A 16028-nucleotide genomic window follows, 5' to 3' on the forward strand; every position below is an offset into this window, starting at 1 on the left:
GTGGCCAGGCCAGGTTCCTGATGTCAGTTTGTAGGGTTCCATTGGGACTGTCAGGGCAGCACAGGTTTGATGTGGGGGCACATTGTATCTGGGAGACATCCCCGATCGTTCGGGGTTTTTGGAGGTGTCCAGCCGCTCACAGCCACAGGCCCCTGGAGAAAAAGACCGGCCTTTTTCCCTGGGACAGAAAAGTGGCCAGCCCAGGATCCTGATGTCAGTTTGTAGGGTTCCCTTGGCACTGTCAGGGCAGCACAGGTTTGTTGTGGGGACAGTTTGGGTCTTTGAGACATCCTTGATCGTTCGGATTTTTTGGCTGCGGCCGGCCACTCAGGGTCACAGGCCCCTGGAGACAAAGACTGGCGCTTTTCCCTGGGAAAGAAAAGTGGCCAGCCCAGGATCCTGATGTCAGTTTGTAGGGTTCCCTTGGCATTGTCAGGGCAGCACAGATTTGAGGTGGGGGCAGCTTGGGTCTGGGACACATCGTCGATCGTTCGGACATATTGGAGGTGTCCGGCTAGTCAGAGTCACAAGCCCATGGAGACAAACTCCGGCCATTTTCCCTGGGAAAGAAAAAGTGGCCAGCCCAGTTTCTTGATGTCAGTTTGTAGGGTTCCATTGGGACTGTCCGGGTAGCACATGTTTGAGGTCAGGGCATGTTGCATCTGGGGCACATCCTCGATTGTTTGGATTTTTTGGGGGCGGCCGGCAACCAATGGTCACAGGCCCCTGGAGACAAACTCCGGCCCTTTTCCCTGGGAAAGAAAAGTGGCCTGCCCAGGTTCCTGATGTCAGTTTTTAGGATTCCCTTGGCACTGTCAGAACAGCAGAGGTTTGTAGTGGGGGCGGCTTGGGTCTTTGTGACATCCTTGATATTTTGGATTTGTTGGGGGGTGCTGGCCCCTCAGGGCCACAGGCCCCCGGAGACAAACTCCGGCCCTTTTCCCTGGGAAAGAAAAGTGGCCAGCCCAGGTTCCTGATGTCAGTTTGTAGGGTTCCATTGGGACTGTCCGGGTAGCACATGTTTGAGGTCAGAGCATGTTGCGTCTGGGACACATCCTCGATTGTTTGGATATTTTGGGGGCGCCCGGCCACCAAAGATCACAGGCCCCTGGAGACGAATTTTGGCCCTTTTCCCTGGGAAAGAAAAGTGGCCAGGCCAGGTTCCTGATGTCAGTTTGTAGGGTTCCATTGGGACTGTCAGGGCAGCACAGGTTTGATGTGGGGGCACGTTGTATCTGGGAGACATCCCCGATCGTTCGGATTTTTTGGAGGTGTCCGTCCGCTCACAGCCACAGGCCCCTGGAGAAAAAGACCGGCCTTTTTCCCTGGGACAGAAAAGTGGCCAGCCCAGGATCCTGATGTCAGTTTGTTGGGTTCCCTTGGCACTGTCAGAACAGCACAGGTTTGTGGTGGGGACAGCTTGGGTCTTTGAGACATCCTTGATCGTTCGGATTTTTTGGCTGCGGCCGGCCACTCAGGGCCACAGGCCCCCGGAGACAAACTCCGGCCCTTTTCCCTGGGAAAGAAAAGTGGCCAGCCCAGGTTCCTGATGTCAGTTTGTAGGGTTCCATTGGGACTGTCCGGGTAGCACATGTTTGAGGTCAGAGCATGTTGCGTCTGGGACACATCCTCGATTGTTTGGATATTTTGGGGGCGCCAGGCCAACAAAGATCACAGGCCCCTGGAGACAAATTTTGGCCCTTTTCCCTGGGAAAGAAAAGTGGCCAGGCCAGGTTCCTGATGTCAGTTTGTAGGGTTCCATTGGGACTGTCAGGGCAGCACAGGTTTGATGTGGGGGCACGTTGTATCTGGGAGACATCCCCGATCGTTCGGGGTTTTTGGAGGTGTCCGGCCGCTCACAGCCACAGGCCCCTGGAGAAAAAGACCGGCCTTTTTCCCTGGGACAGAAAAGTGGCCAGCCCAGGATCCTGATGTCAGTTTGTAGGGTTCCCTTGGCACTGTCAGGGCAGCACAGGTTTGTTGTGGGGACAGTTTGGGTCTTTGAGACATCCTTGATCGTTCGGATTTTTTGGCTGCGGCCGGCCACTCAGGGTCACAGGCCCCTGGAGACAAAGACTGGCGCTTTTCCCTGGGAAAGAAAAGTGGCCAGCCCAGGATCCTGATGTCAGTTTGTAGGGTTCCCTTGGCATTGTCAGGGCAGCACAGATTTGAGGTGGGGGCAGCTTGGGTCTGGGACACATCGTCGATCGTTCGGACATATTGGAGGTGTCCGGCTAGTCAGAGTCACAAGCCCATGGAGACAAACTCCGGCCATTTTCCCTGGGAAAGAAAAAGTGGCCAGCCCAGTTTCTTGATGTCAGTTTGTAGGGTTCCATTGGGACTGTCCGGGTAGCACATGTTTGAGGTCAGGGCATGTTGCATCTGGGACACATCCTCGATTGTTTGGATTTTTTGGGGGCGGCCGGCAACCAATGGTCACAGGCCCCTGGAGACAAACTCCGGCCCTTTTCCCTGGGAAAGAAAAGTGGCCTGCCCAGGTTCCTGATGTCAGTTTTTAGGATTCCCTTGGCACTGTCAGAACAGCAGAGGTTTGTAGTGGGGGCGGCTTGGGTCTTTGTGACATCCTTGATATTTTGGATTTGTTGGGGGGTGCTGGCCCCTCAGGGCCAGAGGCCCCCGGAGACAAACTCCGGCCCTTTTCCCTGGGAAAGAAAAGTGGCCAGCCCAGGTTCCTGATGTCAGTTTGTAGGGTTCCATTGGGACTGTCCGGGTAGCACAGGTTTGATGTGGGGGCACGTTGTATCTGGGAGACATCCCCGATCGTTCGGATTTTTTGGAGGTGTCCGGCCGCTCACAGCCACAGGCCCCTGGAGAAAAAGACCGGCCTTTTTCCCTGGGACAGAAAAGTGGCCAGCCCAGTATCCTGATGTCAGTTTGTTGGGTTCCCTTGGCACTGTCAGAACAGCACAGGTTTGTGGTGGGGACAGCTTGGGTCTTTGAGACATCCTTGATCGTTCGGATTTTTTGGCTGCGGCCGGCCACTCAGGGTCACAGGCCCCTGGAGACAAAGACTGGCGCTTTTCCCTGGGAAAGAAAAGTGGCCAGCCCAGGATCCTGATGTCAGTTTGTAGGGTTCCCTTGGCATTGTCAGGGCAGCACAGATTTGAGGTCAGGGCATGTTGCGTCTGGGACACATCCTCGATTGTTTGGATTTTTTGGGGGCGGCCGGCAACCAATGGTCACAGGCCCCTGGAGACAAATTTTGGCCCTTTTCCCTGGGAAAGAAAAGTGGCCTGCCCAGGTTCCTGATGTCAGTTTGTAGGGTTCCATTGGGAGTGGCCGGGTAGCACATGTTTGAGATCAGAGCATGTTGCCTCTGGGACACATCCTCGATTGTTTGGATATTTTGGGGGCGCCCGGCCACCAAAGATCACAGGCCCCTGGAGACAAATTTTGGCCCTTTTCCCTGGGAAAGAAAAGTGGCCAGCCCAGGTTCCTGATGTCAGTTTGTAGGGTTCCATTGGGACTGTCAGGGCAGCACAGGTTTGATGTGGGGGCACGTTGTATCTGGGAGACATCCCCGATCGTTCGGATTTTTTGGAGGTGTCCGGCCGCTCACAGCCACAGGCCCCTGGAGAAAAAGACCGGCCTTTTTCCCTGGGACAGAAAAGTGGCCAGCCCAGGTTCCTGATGTCAGTTTGTAGGGTTCCCTTGGCACTGTCAGGGCAGCACAGGTGTGTGTTGGGGACAGCTTGGGTCTTTGAGACATCCTTGATCGTTCAGATTTTTGGCTGCGGCCGGCCACTCAGGGTCACAGGCCCCTGGAGACAAAGACCGGCGCTTTTCCCTGGGAAAGAAAAGTGGCCAGCCCAGGATCCTGATGTCAGTTTGTAGGGTTCCCTTGGCACTGTCAGGGCAGCACAGATTTGAGGTGGGGGCAGCTTGGGTCTGGGACACATCGTCGATCGTTCGGACATATTGGAGGTGTCCGGATAGTCAGGGTCACAAGCCCATGGAGACAAACTCCGGCCCTTTTCCCTGGGAAAGAAAAGTAGCCAGCCCAGTTTCCTGATGTCAGTTTGTAGGGTTCCCTTGGCACTGTCCGGGTAGCACATGTTTGAGGTCAGGGCATGTTGCGTCTGGGACACATCCTCGATTGTTTGGATTTTTTGGGGGCGGCCGGCAACCAATGGTCGCAGGCCCCTGGAGACAAATTTTGGCCCTTTTCCCTGGGAAAGAAAAGTGGCCAGCCCAGGTTCCTGATGTCAGTTTTTAGGATTCCCTTGGCACTGTCAGAACAGCAGAGGTTTGTAGTGGGGGCGGCTTGGGTCTTTGTGACATCCTTGATCGTTTGGATTTGTTGGGGGGTGCTGGCCCCTCAGGGCCACAGGACCCCGGAGACAAACTCCGGCCCTTTTCCCTGGGAAAGAAAAGTGGCCAGCCCAGGTTCCTGATGTCAGTTTGTAGGGTTCCATTGGGACTGTCCGGGTAGCACATGTTTGAGGTCAGAGCATGTTGCGTCTGGGACACATCCTCGATTGTTTGGATATTTTGGGGGCGCCCGGCCACCAAAGATCACAGGCCCCTGGAGACAAATTTTGGCCCTTTTCCCTGGGAAAGAAAAGTGGCCAGGCCAGGTTCCTGATGTCAGTTTGTAGGGTTCCATTGGGACTGTCAGGGCAGCACAGGTTTGATGTGGGGGCACGTTGTATCTGGGAGACATCCCCGATCGTTCGGATTTTTTGGAGGTGTCCGTCCGCTCACAGCCACAGGCCCCTGGAGAAAAAGACCAGCCTTTTTCCCTGGGACAGAAAAGTGGCCAGCCCAGGGTCCTGATGTCAGTTTGTTGGGTTCCCTTGGCACTGTCAGAACAGCACAGGTTTGTGGTGGGCACAGCTTGGGTCTTTGAGACATCCTTGATCGTTCGGATTTTTTGGCTGCGGCCGGCCACTCAGGGTCACAGGCCCCTGGAGACAAAGACTGGCGCTTTTCCCTGGGAAAGAAAAGTGGCCAGCCCAGGATCCTGATGTCAGTTTGTAGGGTTCCCTTGGCACTGTCAGGGCAGCACAGATTTGAGGTCAGGGCATGTTGCGTCTGGGACACATCCTCGATTGTTTGGATTTTTTGGCTGCGGCCGGCAACCAATGGTCACAGGCCCCTGGAGACAAATTTTGGCCCTTTTCCCTGGGAAAGAAAAGTGGCCAGGCCAGGTTCCTGATGTCAGTTTTTAGGATTCCCTTGGCACTGTCAGAACAGCAGAGGTTTGTAGTGGGGGCGGCTTGGGTCTTTGTGACGTCCTTGATCGTTTGGATTTGTTAGGGGGTGCTGGCCCCTCAGGGCCACAGGCCCCCGGAGACAAACTCCGGCCCTTTTCCCTGGGAAAGAAAAGTGGCCAGCCCAGGTTCCTGATGTCAGTTTGTAGGGTTCCATTGGGACTGTCCGGGTAGCACATGTTTGAGGTCAGAGCATGTTGCCTCTGGGACACATCCTCGATTGTTTGGATATTTTGGGGGCGCCCGGCCACCAAAGATCACAGGCCCCTGGAGACAAATTTTGGCCCTTTTCCCTGGGAAAGAAAAGTGGCCAGGCCAGGTTCCTGATGTCAGTTTGTAGGGTTCCATTGGGACTGTCAGGGCAGCACAGGTTTGATGTGGGGGCACGTTGTATCTGGGAGACATCCCCGATCGTTCGGATTTTTTGGAGGTGTCCGGCCGCTCACAGCCACAGGCCCCTGGAGAAAAAGACCGGCCTTTTTCCCTGGGACAGAAAAGTGGCCAGCCCAGGATCCTGATGTCAGTTTGTAGGGTTCCCTTGGCACTGTCAGGGCAGCACAGGTGTGTGTTGGGGACAGCTTGGGTCTTTGAGACATCCTTGATCGTTCAGATTTTTGGCTGCGGCCGGCCACTCAGGGTCACAGGCCCCTGGAGACAAAGACCGGCGCTTTTCCCTGGGAAAGAAAAGTGGCCAGCCCAGGATCCTGATGTCAGTTTGTAGGGTTCCCTTGGCATTGTCAGGGCAGCACAGATTTGAGGTGGGGGCAGCTTGGGTCTGGGACACATCGTCGATCGTTCGGACATATTGGAGGTGTCCGGATAGTCAGGGTCACAAGCCCATGGAGACAAACTCCGGCCCTTTTCCCTGGGAAAGAAAAGTGGCCAGCCCAGTTTCCTGATGTCAGTTTGTAGGGTTCCCTTGGCACTGTCCGGGTAGCACATGTTTGAGGTCAGGGCATGTTGCGTCTGGGACACATCCTCGATTGTTTGGATTTTTTGGGGGCGGCCGGCAACCAATGGTCGCAGGCCCCTGGAGACAAACTCCGGCCCTTTTCCCTGGGAAAGAAAAGTGGCCAGCCCAGGTTCCTGATGTCAGTTTTTAGGATTCCCTTGGCACTGTCAGAACAGCAGAGGTTTGTAGTGGGGGCGGCTTGGGTCTTTGTGACATCCTTGATCGTTTGGATTTGTTGGGGGGTGCTGGCCCCTCAGGGCCACAGGCCCCCGGAGACAAACTCCGGCCCTTTTCCCTGGGAAAGAAAAGTGGCCAGCCCAGTTTCCTGATGTCAGTTTGTAGGCTTCCATTGGGACTGTCCGGGTAGCACATGTTTGAGGTCAGAGCATGTTGCCTCTGGGACACATCCTCGATTGTTTGGATATTTTGGGGCCCCCGGCCACCAAAGATCACAGGCCCCTGGAGACAAATTTTGGCCCTTTTCCCTGGGAAAGAAAAGTGGCCAGCCCAGGTTCCTGATGTCAGTTTGTAGGGTTCCATTGGGACTGTCAGGGCAGCACAGGTTTGATATGGGGGCACGTTGTATCTGGGAGACATCCCCGATCTTTCGGGGTTTTTGGAGGTGTCCGGACGCTCACAGCCACTGGCCCATGGCGACAACCTCCGGCCCTTTTCCCTGGGAAAGAAAAGTGGCCAGCCCAGGTTCCTGATGTCAGTTTGTAGGGTTCCATTGGGACTGTCAGGGCAGCACAGGTTTGATGTGGGGGCACGTTGTATCTGGGAGACATCCCCGATCGTTCGGATTTTTTGGAGGTGTCCGGCCGCTCACAGCCACAGGCCCCTGGAGAAAAAGACCGGCCTTTTTCCCTGGGACAGAAAAGTGGCCAGCCCAGGATCCTGATGTCAGTTTGTAGGGTTCCCTTGGCACTGTCAGAACAGCACAGGTTTGTGGTGGGGAATGCTTGGGTCTTTGAGACATCCTTGATCGTTCGGATTTTTTGGCTGCGGCCGGCCACTCAGGGTCACAGGCCCCTGGAGACAAAGACCGGCGCTTTTCCCTGGGAAAGAAAAGTGGCCAGCCCAGGATCCTGATGTCAGTTTGTAGGGTTCCCTTGGCACTGTCAGGGCAGCACAGATTTGAGGTGGGGGCAGCTTGGGTCTGGGACACATCGTCGATCGTTCGGACATATTGGAGGTGTCCGGATAGTCCGAGTCACAAGCCCATGGAGACAAACTCCGGCCCTTTTCCCTGGGAAAGAAAAGTGGCCAGCCCAGTTTCCTGATGTCAGTTTGTAGGGTTCCATTGGGACTGTCCGGGTAGCACATGTTTGAGGTCAGGGCATGTTGCGTCTGGGACACATCCTCGATTGTTTGGATTTTTTGGGGGCGGCCGGCAACCAATGGTCACAGGCCCCTGGAGACAAATTTTGGCCCTTTTCCCTGGGAAAGAAAAGTGGCCTGCCCAGGTTCCTGATGTCAGTTTTTAGGATTCCCTTGGCACTCTCAGAACAGCAGAGGTTTGTAGTGGGGGCAGCTTGGGTCTTTGTGACATCCTTGATATTTTGGATTTGTTGGGGGGTACTGGCCCCTCAGGGCCATAGGCCCCTGGAGACATATTTTGGTCCTTTTCCCTGGGAAAGAAAAGTGGCCAGCCCAGGATCCTGATGTCAGTTTGTAGGGTTCCCTTGGCATTGTCAGGGCAGCACAGATTTGAGGTGGGGGCAGCTTGGGTCTGGGACACATCGTCGATCGTTCGGACATATTGGAGGTGTCCGGATAGTCAGGGTCACAAGCCCATGGAGACAAACTCCGGCCCTTTTCCCTGGGAAAGAAAAAGTGGCCAGCCCAGTTTCTTGATGTCAGTTTGTAGGGTTCCATTGGGACTGTCCGGGTAGCACATGTTTGAGGTCAGGGCATGTTGCATCTGGGACACATCCTCGATTGTTTGGATTTTTTGGGGGCGGCCGGCAACCAATGGTCACAGGCCCCTGGAGACAAACTCCGGCCCTTTTCCCTGGGAAAGAAAAGTGGCCTGCCCAGGTTCCTGATGTCAGTTTTTAGGATTCCCTTGGCACTGTCAGAACAGCAGAGGTTTGTAGTGGGGGCGGCTTGGGTCTTTGTGACATCCTTGATATTTTGGATTTGTTGGGGGGTGCTGGCCCCTCAGGGCCACAGGCCCCCGGAGACAAACTCCAGCCCTTTTCCCTGGGAAAGAAAAGTGGCCAGCCCAGGTTCCTGATGTCAGTTTGTAGGCTTCCATTGGGACTGTCCGGGTAGCACATGTTTGAGGTCAGAGCATGTTGCGTCTGGGACACATCCTCGATTGTTTGGATATTTTGGGGCCCCCGGCCACCAAAGATCACAGGCCCCTGGAGACAAATTTTGGCCCTTTTCCCTGGGAAAGAAAAGTGGCCAGGCCAGGTTCCTGATGTCAGTTTGTAGGGTTCCATTGGGACTGTCAGGGCAGCACAGGTTTGATGTGGGGGCACGTTGTATCTGGGAGACATCCCCGATCGTTCGGATTTTTTGGAGGTGTCCGTCCGCTCACAGCCACAGGCCCCTGGAGAAAAAGACCGGCCTTTTTCCCTGGGACAGAAAAGTGGCCAGCCCAGGATCCTGATGTCAGTTTGTTGGGTTCCCGTGGCACTGTCAGAACAGCACAGGTTTGTGGTGGGGACAGCTTGGGTCTTTGAGACATCCTTGATCGTTCGGATTTTTTGGCTGCGGCCGGCCACTCAGGGTCACAGGCCCCTGGAGACAAAGACTGGCGCTTTTCCCTGGGAAAGAAAAGTGGCCAGCCCAGGATCCTGATGTCAGTTTGTAGGGTTCCCTTGGCACTGTCAGGGCAGCACAGATTTGAGGTGGGGGCAGCTTGGGTCTGGGACACATCGTCGATCGTTCGGACATATTGGAGGTGTCCGGCTAGTCAGAGTCACAAGCCCATGGAGACAAACTCCGGCCCTTTTCCCTGGGAAAGAAAAGTGGCCAGCCCAGGTTCCTGATGTCAGTTTGTAGGGTTCCATTGGGACTGTGCGGGTAGCACATGTTTGAGGTCAGGGCATGTTGCGTCTGGGACACATCCTCGATTGTTTGGATTTTTTGGGGGCGGCCGGCAACCAATGGTCACAGGCCCCTGGAGACAAACTCCGGCCCTTTTCCCTGGGAAAGAAAAGTGGCCAGCCCAGGTTCCTGATGTCAGTTTGTAGGATTCCCTTGGCACTGTCAGAACAGCAGAGGTTTGTAGTGGGGGCGGCTTGGGTCTTTGTGACATCCTTGATATTTTGGATTTGTTGGGGGGTGCTGGCCCCTCAGGGCCACAGGCCCCCGGAGACAAACTCCGGCCCTTTTCCCTGGGAAAGAAAAGTGGCCAGCCCAGTTTCCTGATGTCAGTTTGTAGGGTTCCATTGGGACTGTCCGGGTAGCACATGTTTGAGGTCAGAGCATGTTGCATCTGGGACACATCCTCGATTGTTTGGATATTTTGGGGGCGCCCGGCCACCAAAGATCACAGGCCCCTGGAGACAAATTTTGGCCCTTTTCCCTGGGAAAGAAAAGTGGCCAGGCCAGGTTCCTGATGTCAGTTTGTAGGGTTCCATTGGGACTGTCAGGGCAGCACAGGTTTGATGTGGGGGCACGTTGTATCTGGGAGACATCCCCGATCGTTCGGATTTTTTGGAGGTGTCCGTCCGCTCACAGCCACAGGCCCCTGGAGAAAAAGACCGGCCTTTTTCCCTGGGACAGAAAAGTGGCCAGCCCAGGATCCTGATGTCAGTTTGTTGGGTTCCCTTGGCACTGTCAGAACAGCACAGGTTTGTGGTGGGGACAGCTTGGGTCTTTGAGACATCCTTGATCGTTCGGATTTTTTGGCTGCGGCCGGCCACTCAGGGTCACAGGCCCCTGGAGACAAAGACTGGCGCTTTTCCCTGGGAAAGAAAAGTGGCCAGCCCAGGTTCCTGATGTCAGTTTTTAGGATTCCCTTGGCACTGTCAGAACAGCAGAGGTTTGTAGTGGGGGCGGCTCTGGTCTTTGTGACATCCTTGATATTTTGGATTTGTTGGGGGGTGCTGGCCCCTCAGGGCCATAGGCCCCCGGAGACAAATTTTGGCCCTTTTCCCTGGGAAAGAAAAGTGGCCAGGCCAGGTTCCTGATGTCAGTTTGTAGGGTTCCATTGGGACTGTCCGGGTAGCACATGTTTGAGGTCAGAGCATGTTGCGTCTGGGACACATCCTCGATTGTTTGGATATTTTGGGGGCGCCCGGCCACCAAAGATCACAGGCCCCTGGAGACAAATTTTGGCCCTTTTCCCTGGGAAAGAAAAGTGGCCAGGCCAGGTTCCTGATGTCAGTTTGTAGGGTTCCATTGGGACTGTCAGGGCAGCACAGGTTTGAGGTGGGGGCACGTTGTATCTGGGAGACATCCCCGATCGTTCGGATTTTTTGGAGGTGTCCGTCCGCTCACAGCCACAGGCCCCTGGAGAAAAAGACCGGCCTTTTTCCCTGGGACAGAAAAGTGGCCAGCCCAGGATCCTGATGTCAGTTTGTTGGGTTCCCTTGGCACTGTCAGAACAGCACAGGTTTGTGGTGGGCACAGCTTGGGTCTTTGAGACATCCTTGATCGTTCGGATTTTTTGGCTGCGGCCGGCCACTCAGGGTCACAGGCCCCTGGAGACAAAGACTGGCGCTTTTCCCTGGGAAAGAAAAGTGGCCAGCCCAGGATCCTGATGTCAGTTTGTAGGGTTCCCTTGGCATTGTCAGGGCAGCACAGATTTGAGGTGGGGGCAGCTTGGGTCTGGGACACATCGTCGATCGTTCGGACATATTGGAGGTGTCCGGCTAGTCAGAGTCACAAGCCCATGGAGACAAACTCCGGCCATTTTCCCTGGGAAAGAAAAAGTGGCCAGCCCAGTTTCTTGATGTCAGTTTGTAGGGTTCCATTGGGACTGTCCGGGTAGCACATGTTTGAGGTCAGGGCATGTTGCGTCTGGGACACATCCTCGATTGTTTGGATTTTTTGGGGGCGGCCGGCAACCAATGGTCACAGGCCCCTGGAGACAAATTTTGGCCCTTTTCCCTGGGAAAGAAAAGTGGCCTGCCCAGGTTCCTGATGTCAGTTTGTAGGATTCCCTTGGCACTGTCAGAACAGCAGAGGTTTGTAGTGGGGGCGGCTTGGGTCTTTGTGACATCCTTGATATTTTGGATTTGTTGGGGGGTGCTGGCCCCTCAGGGCCACAGGCCCCCGGAGACAAACTCCGGCCCTTTTCCCTGGGAAAGAAAAGTGGCCAGCCCAGTTTCCTGATGTCAGTTTGTAGGGTTCCATTGGGACTGTCCGGGTAGCACATGTTTGAGGTCAGAGCATGTTGCATGTGGGACACATCCTCGATTGTTTGGATATTTTGGGGGCGCCCGGCCACCAAAGATCACAGGCCCCTGGAGACAAATTTTGGCCCTTTTCCCTGGGAAAGAAAAGTGGCCAGGCCAGGTTCCTGATGTCAGTTTGTAGGGTTCCATTGGGACTGTCAGGGCAGCACAGGTTTGATGTGGGGGCACGTTGTATCAGGGAGACATCCCCGATCGTTCGGATTTTTTGGAGGTGTCCGGCCGCTCACAGCCACAGGCCCCTGGAGAAAAAGACCGGCCTTTTTCCCTGGGAAAGAAAAGTGGCCAGCCCAGGATCCTGATGTCAGTTTGTTGGGTTCCCTTGGCACTGTCAGAACAGCACAGGTTTGTGGTGGGGACAGCTTGGGTCTTTGAGACATCCTTGATCGTTCGGATTTTTTGGCTGCGGCCGGCCACTCAGGGCCACAGGCCCCCGGAGACAAACTCCGGCCCTTTTCCCTGGGAAAGAAAAGTGGCCAGCCCAGGTTCCTGATGTCAGTTTGTAGGGTTCCATTGGGACTGTCCGGGTAGCACATGTTTGATGTCAGAGCATGTTGCGTCTGGGACACATCCTCGATTGTTTGGATATTTTGGGGGCGCCAGGCCACCAAAGATCACAGGCCCCTGGAGAGAAATTTTGGCCCTTTTCCCTGGGAAAGAAAAGTGGCCAGGCCAGGTTCCTGATGTCAGTTTGTAGGGTTCCATTGGGACTGTCAGGGCAGCACAGGTTTGATGTGGGGGCACGTTGTATCTGGGAGACATCCCCGATCGTTCGGGGTTTTTGGAGGTGTCCGGCCGCTCACAGCCACAGGCCCCTGGAGAAAAAGACCGGCCTTTTTCCCTGGGACAGAAAAGTGGCCAGCCCAGGATCCTGATGTCAGTTTGTAGGGTTCCCTTGGCACTGTCAGGGCAGCACAGGTTTGTTGTGGGGACAGTTTGGGTCTTTGAGACATCCTTGATCGTTCAGATTTTTTGGCTGCGGCCGGCCACTCAGGGTCACAGGCCCCTGGAGACAAAGACCGGCGCTTTTCCCTGGGAAAGAAAAGTGGCCAGCCCAGGATCCTGATGTCAGTTTGTAGGGTTCCCTTGGCATTGTCAGGGCAGCACAGATTTGAGGTGGGGGCAGCTTGGGTCTGGGACACATCGTTGATCGTTCGGACATATTGGAGGTGTCCGGCTAGTCAGAGTCACAAGCCCATGGAGACAAACTCCGGCCATTTTCCCTGGGAAAGAAAAAGTGGCCAGCCCAGTTTCTTGATGTCAGTTTGTAGGGTTCCATTGGGACTGTCCGGGTAGCACATGTTTGAGGTCAGGGCATGTTGCGTCTGGGACACATCCTCGATTGTTTGGATTTTTTGGGGGCGGCCGGCAACCAATGGTCACAGGCCCCTGGAGACAAATTTTGGCCCTTTTCCCTGGGAAAGAAAAGTGGCCTGCCCAGGTTCCTGATGTCAGTTTGTAGGATTCCCTTGGCACTGTCAGAACAGCAGAGGTTTGTAGTGGGGGCGGCTTGGGTCTTTGTGACATCCTTGATATTTTGGATTTGTTGGGGGGTGCTGGCCCCTCAGGGCCACAGGCCCCCGGAGACAAACTCCGGCCCTTTTCCCTGGGAAAGAAAAGTGGCCAGCCCAGGTTCCTGATGTCAGTTTTTAGGGTTCCATTGGGACTGTCCGGGTAGCACATGTTTGAGGTCAGAGCATGTTGCGTCTGGGACACATCCTCGATTGTTTGGATATTTTGGGGGCGCCCGGCCACCAAAGATCACAGGCCCCTGGAGACAAATTTTGGCCCTTTTCCCTGGGAAAGAAAAGTGGCCAGGCCAGGTTCCTGATGTCAGTTTGTAGGGTTCCATTGGGACTGTCAGGGCAGCACAGGTTTGAGGTGGGGGCACGTTGTATCTGGGAGACATCCCCGATCGTTCGGATTTTTTGGAGGTGTCCGTCCGCTCACAGCCACAGGCCCCTGGAGAAAAAGACCGGCCTTTTTCCCTGGGACAGAAAAGTGGCCAGCCCAGGATCCTGATGTCAGTTTGTTGGGTTCCCTTGGCACTGTCAGAACAGCACAGGTTTGTGGTGGGGACAGCTTGGGTCTTTGAGACATCCTTGATCGTTCGGATTTTTTGGCTGCGGCCGGCCACTCAGGGTCACAGGCCCCTGGAGACAAAGACTGGCGCTTTTCCCTGGGAAAGAAAAGTGGCCAGCCCAGGATCCTGATGTCAGTTTGTAGGGTTCCCTTGGCACTGTCAGGGCAGCACAGATTTGAGGTCAGGGCATGTTGCGTCTGGGACACATCCTCGATTGTTTGGATTTTTTGGGGGCGGCCGGCAACCAATGGTCACAGGCCCCTGGAGACAAATTTTGGCCCTTTTCCCTGGGAAAGAAAAGTGGCCTGCCCAGGTTCCTGATGTCAGTTTGTAGGGTTCCATTGGGAGTGGCCGGGTAGCACATGTTTGAGATCAGAGCATGTTGCCTCTGGGACACATCCTCGATTGTTTGGATATTTTGGGGGCGCCCGGCCACCAAAGATCACAGGCCCCTGGAGACAAATTTTGGCCCTTTTCCCTGGGAAAGAAAAGTGGCCAGCCCAGGTTCCTGATGTCAGTTTGTAGGGTTCCATTGGGACTGTCAGGGCAGCACAGGTTTGATGTGGGGGCACGTTGTATCTGGGAGACATCCCCGATCGTTCGGATTTTTTGGAGGTGTCCGGCCGCTCACTGCCACAAGCCCCTGGAGAAAAAGACCGGCCTTTTTCCCTGGGAAAGAAAAGTGGCCAGCCCAGGATCCTGATGTCAGTTTGTAGGGGTCCCTTGGCACTGTCAGGGCAGCACAGGTGTGTGTTGGGGACAGCTTGGGTCTTTGAGACATCCTTGATCGTTCAGATTTTTGGCTGCGGCCGGCCACTCAGGGTCACAGGCCCCTGGAGACAAAGACCGGCGCTTTTCCCTGGGAAAGAAAAGTGGCCAGCCCAGGATCCTGATGTCAGTTTGTAGGGTTCCCTTGGCATTGTCAGGGCAGCACAGATTTGAGGTGGGGGCAGCTTGGGTCTGGGACACATCGTCGATCGTTCGGACATATTGGAGGTGTCCGGATAGTCAGGGTCACAAGCCCATGGAGACAAACTCCGGCCCTTTTCCCTGGGAAAGAAAAAGTGGCCAGCCCAGTTTCTTGATGTCAGTTTGTAGGGTTCCATTGGGACTGTCCGGGTAGCACATGTTTGAGGTCAGGGCATGTTGCATCTGGGACACATCCTCGATTGTTTGGATTTTTTGGGGGCGGCCGGCAACCAATGGTCACAGGCCCCTGGAGACAAACTCCGGCCCTTTTCCCTGGGAAAGAAAAGTGGCCTGCCCAGGTTCCTGATGTCAGTTTGTAGGATTCCCTTGGCACTGTCAGAACAGCAGAGGTTTGTAGTGGGGGCGGCTTGGGTCTTTGTGACATCCTTGATATTTTGGATTTGTTGGGGGGTGCTGGCCCCTCAGGGCCACAGGCCCCCGGAGACAAACTCCAGCCCTTTTCCCTGGGAAAGAAAAGTGGCCAGCCCAGGTTCCTGATGTCAGTTTGTAGGCTTCCATTGGGACTGTCCGGGTAGCACATGTTTGAGGTCAGAGCATGTTGCGTCTGGGACACATCCTCGATTGTTTGGATATTTTGGGGCCCCCGGCCACCAAAGATCACAGGCCCCTGGAGACAAATTTTGGCCCTTTTCCCTGGGAAAGAAAAGTGGCCAGGCCAGGTTCCTGATGTCAGTTTGTAGGGTTCCATTGGGACTGTCAGGGCAGCACAGGTTTGATGTGGGGGCACGTTGTATCTGGGAGACATCCCCGATCGTTCGGGGTTTTTGGAGGTGTCCGGACGCTCACAGCCACTGGCCCATGGCGACAACCTCCGGCCCTTTTCCCTGGGAAAGAAAAGTGGCCAGGCCAGGTTCCTGATGTCAGTTTGTAGGGTTCCATTGGGACTGTCAGGGCAGCACAGGTTTGATGTGGGGGCACGTTGTATCTGGGAGACATCCCCGATCGTTCGGATTTTTTGGAGGTGTCCGGCCGCTCACAGCCACAGGCCCCTGGAGAAAAAGACCAGCCTTTTTCCCTGGGACAGAAAAGTGGCCAGCCCAGGGTCCTGATGTCAGTTTGTTGGGTTCCCTTGGCACTGTCAGAACAGCACAGGTTTGTGGTGGGCACAGCTTGGGTCTTTGAGACATCCTTGATCGTTCGGATTTTTTGGCTGCGGCCGGCCACTCAGGGTCACAGGCCCCTGGAGACAAAGACTGGCGCTTTTCCCTGGGAAAGAAAAGTGGCCAGCCCAGGATCCTGATGTCAGTTTGTAGGGTTCCCTTGGCACTGTCAGGGCAGCACAGATTTGAGGTCAGGGCATGTTGCGTCTGGGACACATCCTCGATTGTTTGGATTTTTTGGCTGCGGCCGGCAACCAATGGTCACAGGCCCCTGGAGACAAATTTTGGCCCTTT

The sequence above is a fragment of the Vidua macroura genome, chromosome 7 (genome assembly GCF_024509145.1).
Source record: "Vidua macroura isolate BioBank_ID:100142 chromosome 7, ASM2450914v1, whole genome shotgun sequence".
NCBI classification, from domain to species: domain Eukaryota; kingdom Metazoa; phylum Chordata; class Aves; order Passeriformes; family Viduidae; genus Vidua; species Vidua macroura.